We start from the raw sequence: 6,721 nt of genomic DNA on the forward strand, positions 1-6,721 counted from the left end.
CTAAGGATGATTTCTGGAGTAATTAAACCCACTCCAACGCAATGGATCCCAATATTAAGCCACATCCTGCCGCCACACCTGCTATGTACTGACGCCCTAGTACGTGAATACAAAAACATCATGGGAAATCGAACCTTGCCAATCCACCAAGACATTGAGGCTGCAAACACTAATAGGCTTAGATCTAGGAACACGCCAACAAGAACAGTAAGGAACTGTGTACAAGAAGGTTTCAGTATCACAAGCGCATGGTCTGAAAAAGGGAACGCATGGCAAAATCATAACATGCCTTCCATCACACAAAAGCCACCTGGTTTTGACCTACCACGCAAAACGTGATCCACTCTAAATAGGATTAGAACTCGTCATGGCAGATGTGCTTACTCCCTGTATAAATGGGGTAAAATATCATCCCCTCAGTGAGACTGCGGAGAAAGTCAGACCATCAGCCACATTGTTGAAGAGTGTTCCAGAAGAGCCTATAATGGGAGCCCCGACGACTTCCTGCTCGCAATTCCAGAGTCGATAGATTATATTAATAATTTGATATTTGTTTGTAATCCATAAACTTTGTTATATTAGTAATGATGGTTTGCAATTATTAACGTTTGTTCAGTGATTTGTATGCTTGTTTCTTATGTGTCTGTATCGCCATAGCATAAATAAATAACTGGAGGTAGTCGAACTGGGCAGCAGCTATACGACGGCTGCACTGTTTTGTTTCGTGCACACAGGCAACAACAGACATTTTTTAACAGAGTTGTTACACAGGGTGTTAAAAAAGTCTCTCCGCAGTGCCACTGCTGTGTGATTGTTCGCCTGCCTGGGTTACTTCCATTTAGATAAAAATAAGAGGAGTTGTCATGACGTCACAAACTTGAAGCCGATCCAATTGAAGATCCGCCATGTTAGCTACCCCAGAACATTCGCTTCTGGTGGTTTGATTCCGTGTAGTCGTGAAGTGTTTTAATAAAAAATGCCGGCTTCCGTCGCTTACGGGTGTACTAATCATTCTGATTGTAGTCTAAAGTTTAAACAAATCACATTTCATTCGTAAGTGGACTTATTTAAGCGCTATCTTCTTATATACTTGAAATTCTGATGCACTGTAAAGTTTTACAGTATGGTTATATTTATGTGATTTGACGTTAGATTTCCGATCAATCCAATGCGAAGAGCTCTCTGGAGGTGAGCAATACACTTGGTTTTCCTTGTTTGATTATTCACAAGTAACTGAAACGTTCTGGCAAGAAATATCCTGGAAATTGGGACTAATGTTTTAAATGCAATAATATAGTATAAAAGTATGGTAACTACGTGTAGTTAATTAAATCTTCAGTAAAATGTGTGGAACACCTGTTACAGTGGCTAACTTATAAGTACTTAAAGGGTTACATATTTGTTAAAGCAAAGTTCTGTGTGTAAGTATAGGCTATTTAGATCATTACATTAATAACTGTGTTGTCGTGTTACCCTGTAAATTGCTGTTATTTGCCACACTGAATGTCACTTGGTAGGTACAATTTAAAAACAAAGCAGATGTGTAAACTAGAATGGGTCTGACGATCTTAAATTCACTTCTTTTCCCTCGTAATTTAAGGAATCTTTCACTTTGTTGACGTGACAGCTGGCTTGTTTATATCATCCCTGCATAAACCTATGGGACACCAAAGGAAATCAGGTAAGTTTCGTGCAAACTTGAACATTTAAAATTTACATTTGACTTGAAAATGCAACGAATACAAATCAGTGCCTCTAAACTATCAATCATTGCTTTTGGAGTTCTGGCTTTATCAGTTATCGACACAAACACAATGAAAGTGAATAGAAATGGATTACGAAAGCACGCTTTTCATAGCACATACTTCCGTTCTCGATTATTCTAAGTGTATGAACAAGAAGGCATTACAGTACTGAGGCCAGAAGCGTCATATTTCCGTGTCGTATTACTGTATCGAATACGCATTTAAGACCAGATAAACGTTTGAAGTTGCGTTCCTTTTGCTGTATTTTTCACTAAAACAATGTAACATTTACTATATAAAACAAATATCGCGTGCACGCGACAGAAATAACGAACAAGAAGCAATTTTTAACACTTGTCTGCTAATGTTTTGGGGAATACAAGATGGCGGCAGGCCCCGCCCACTGGCTTCAAAACAACGTACAGCGGAAATCTGTAGCGCCATCTCACCTTATTCTACCTCCATGGTTACTTCCATGGAGTCCATGGTTACTTCCCCCTTCAAGTGGACTCTCCCAACATTCCACTGTTTATCGTTTATCTCAGCCAGCGTCAGTAGTATCGTTGGTGTGTGACGTTACGTGTGAAACGTCCCCTTAGAAAAATTATACATAACTGTGCTTAAACTGACACACAATATTTTTTTAGCACAACGCAATCTGACTTTTAATAATCCCTATAAAAGAATGGTCCTGACTAACATTAACCTATAACTTTCACAAATCACTTACCTCACCAAAAATCTTCGTTACTCGAACTACTGCAATACAGCGAGCGCCACTACTGCCAGATAAATAAAAGATTCAAACTACGGAAGTCACTAACTACTGATAGGCACAGTTAGCAAATGAAAGATTTTAATAGAGAACAAACAATGTATTTACCTTAATAGTCAGAATATATATATCAGTTCATGACATCCATTCTTACAAATTTCAAAACTCCGGCATCTCTCTCCCTACATCCACCACTGCTGGCGGATCACCTCCAACTGCGCAATGCTATGCGCTGTTCACATCCAGCTGTCCAACACTACAATGGCGAGTATTACAACAGTGCCAACCAGCCACTGACTGCACACAGCACAGCCAGTGATTTTTCATACAGAGCGCTATGTCGCTTTACCAATAAAAAAACCTAAACAGTCTATTTACATAGTAGCCCCCATGCTCCCCACAAAAAAAAATTACAAATTGTTTTGGGCAGTGGCCAATATAGATTTGAAATTTTTTTCATAATTACAATAACAAAGAAATGAAATGCACACACTTATCGATACAATGTTGGTCAAAAGCTAAAATTTTCTCACAGTCCATAAAGACAGTCCTGATCGTTCATCACAGTAAAATAGCAGTGGTTTTGCTCAATGTCTGAGCAGTAAAAGAAAATGCACATGGAAGTAGTGGATTTCCACACAGTCTTGAAGAGGTAGTGTTGTCCTTCCAATGGAAAGACAGTGCTGACTCTTGACATGCTGACAGGTAATGGGCCACAACAGAGTAAATCCACAGCAGAGTCAGTCGAAGTTTTGAAGAATATTGGTAGGTTGGTCATCACAGAGCAGACCCACTGTAGTCCTAGTAGAGATTATGGTATTGGTGGACCACCAGAGGTGCAGACCCAGTGCAGTCCTTGTAGAAATAGTGGTATTGGTGGATCATCAAAGATGCAGACCCACTGTAGTCCTTGTAGAGATGGCTAGCAGCCAACTGTTGCGACTGTGCAGGTGCACAATCACCATTGGAGAGTCTTGTGGACAATATAGCAAGTCCATAAACCACCACTTGTCCACTCACAAAGAATTTGTTTGAAATGTCCTTAGAACCAGCAATGCTGTTATCCAGTCCCTTGCTGAATTATTAACACATTTGCAAACACTATCAGTCCCTAATTCTCACATATTGTCCATATACTATGACCAACAGAAACGTGTGCAGTGAAATGTAATTTACAAGTTACTTAATTTGATGAACTGGTGTCAATTACAATTTTATAACATACGAATACAATAACAAAGGTACAAAATACATTATTAAAGAACATAACAATACAGATAAATTTGTAGTAGTACAGGCTTTACAAAAGAATAGAAATATACATACACATCAGTGTTACAAGAATTATGACATAAGTATATACATAAAGATCAGAATAACTTTTGAAACATCAACTTCACATATGAGCAACAAAACAGAACAGATAAATAATGTCTAAACATCTTTACAAAGTAAATAACATATTATTAGAAAACTTCTACAACATAAATCTTATTAGCTAAACACATAAAGACAGGACAAACACAGATTCACATAGGGTAATAACACAAAATACGGGACAGGGTTTGTTTTCAGTGTGACATATGGTACTGCAGTCCAACCCAAAACTTCATCCTGTAGATCTTTCGTCGTATCTCAACATTTGTTTCCACCAAAAATATCCTATCCAAGCATGCTTTCTGTATTTTGTTCACAACCTCTTTCAAAAATAGTTTTTTCTCCACTGTACACTACTTTTTTGGCCAAATCATTTTCTTATAACTTCTCAATGCATTTCTTCCAATTCCTCATAGTTAGTTTCTTATATAGTCTACCCCCTCTTAAGCTAACTTAAAATGAGCTCAGATGCTAAACTAAGGGACGAGGCAATGCAGCAGCACAAAACAATTAATAAAAACAGCAATGAAAAAAATGGAAGTTGTCAAAGCAGGCAGCAATATTACAACTAATATAAAGCAATTAAAAAAAATGGGAGTTGTCAAAGCAAGCAGCAATATTACAACTAATATAAGGCAATGTGCAGCAAACAAGAAAAATAAATCCGTAGTAAAACTGGCTTAACAGAGTAATACAAAGTCATATGTAACATTATGCCTGGCAAACAGCAGCAGCAAATGCAATAACTTTTACCTAAACATGACAAAGCTCAAGCAGAAAAAATATTACAGTAAAAATGACCATGTTTAATACCTACGTCACATCTTAATACTAGAGTGATCCATAACGATAACTTACTCTACGAAAAACTACCAAGTAGTTGAAAAGAAAATTATGTATGCAGTTCCTGTGAATGGAAATGTCTTTTTGTGCTCCCTCATTTTTTTGGAAGTGTATCACATTATTATTATGTACTGGATCTGTAGACAGAAAATATTTATATTAGTACATCTATAAAATTTTATTTTAACCAATGCTGCAGTGCAGCTAGAAACTAGATATTGAACAAAATAGACAAAGCAAGGCGTGAAACGTCATTCACTAGCCACATGGCGTATCATAGTGCAGTAAACAAGCTTTCAACTAGTAAGACAATAGACATGAAATGTTTCTCATCATTTCATTTCAGTAAATATCATAAATTAAGAACTTCACAGTGTAATCATGTTTTCAAGTTTGAGGGTGTCGTATTTACGATGCTTTCTACAATGGAATGTCAATAGCGAGGATAATGGCCTCTTTTTTTTCTCTCCACCTGTGCCTCTGACAGGCACACACTAATGGCTTTTTTCAAGCCGTCTGTCGTGGAGCTGGGTGCTCACGACACATTACGTGCAGGTGGTCACTTAACTTTCTTACCGAAATATTTACGACAGCAGTTTCCGCTACAGTGACAGTCTCATATAAAAATATTTCACAGGTCAAGAATTTGCGTTACAAATCTTTAGAAACAAAATCCTTTAAATATAATAGTCTCCAAAAAATTTTCGCCAGCACAGTGGTACATTTACGCATATATATACACATTTCATAACTCTTAAAGAACGATTCTCGGTTTCCAACATCCTTTTTCACAAACCAGAGTCCCTAACCACTACTCATTATTCCTTACCTTATTACACATATACATATTCGTCGACACTTCTTCAATATTTCATCATAACAGATACGTAGCATAACCAAATAACTCATATAGCATCAGCTTAAACATACCTCAGCAGCATAATTCAAATCGTCGTCGTGATAATAACATCATAATCCCTCAGTCAACTCTCAAAAACGTCATAGCTTTCTGCAATAATTTCAAAGCCTAAAAAAAAATTCTCTGCTCATGTCAAAAGTGTCATCTACTTCAAACGTACTTTAAAAATCATGATCTCATATCAAATATGCCATTCAAAGCTCTCATAGTATCACATTGTTTCCGAAAAAATATGAACAGTTCACAAAGTAAAGACAAAATACAATTTCGTAAGTGTGAAGTTATCCAACTGTGTAATTACGTAAACAACTGTCACTGATGTAGTAAAATGAATGTTTGTCTCTCCCAGTTAAATGATCAGATAGCTGTGTAATTAATGTGTTAGAGAAATATGGTACCGATGTGTAAAGTTGTATAAGCAAATACCATATTAGCTAGGGCTCCTTGTGCTTGCCATACACATGGTGCACAAAGTAAGCGTGTACCCCCCTGAGGATTAATGTAATTATATCCTCAGGTGTTACAGATTACAGCAATGGAATGAAATGTATCACGGAAAACCTTTGTATCATTGTATTTCAAATATCTTTAAAAATAAATGTTTTAAGTACAAAATTAATCACTCAAATACGTCTACTGTAGCGCTAAACTGTGCGTCTTGTTGTAATATAATTATGTGGAAGTGTCGTAGTTATCGTCCTCTGTAAGCAAAGTTCTGCAGAAGTCAATGTACTTACCCCATGATAAACAAAAGTGAAATGCTTTGCGTATAGATATCGTAGTTACTACGCTTATTGCCTTGATGAAGTAAGTACTGTACTGTAACGTATTGTTGTGCTACAGAAAAGGCTGTCTCATTGTAGCTATACCACAAAGTTATTACTAAAACGTGTTTTTCTTTCCAGAAGAATACAGAAAAACTGTGCAGATATTACTAAAACATGTTTTTCTTTCCAGAAGAATATAGAAAAACTGTGCATATATAAAACAGATACACCGCAAAAGCACAATATAAATTGTGTCACACATTAGTAGCGTCGTGATATAATCGTGTAGCTATCA

Source organism: Schistocerca gregaria, chromosome 9 (genome assembly GCF_023897955.1).
Source record: "Schistocerca gregaria isolate iqSchGreg1 chromosome 9, iqSchGreg1.2, whole genome shotgun sequence".
Lineage (NCBI taxonomy): Eukaryota > Metazoa > Arthropoda > Insecta > Orthoptera > Acrididae > Schistocerca > Schistocerca gregaria.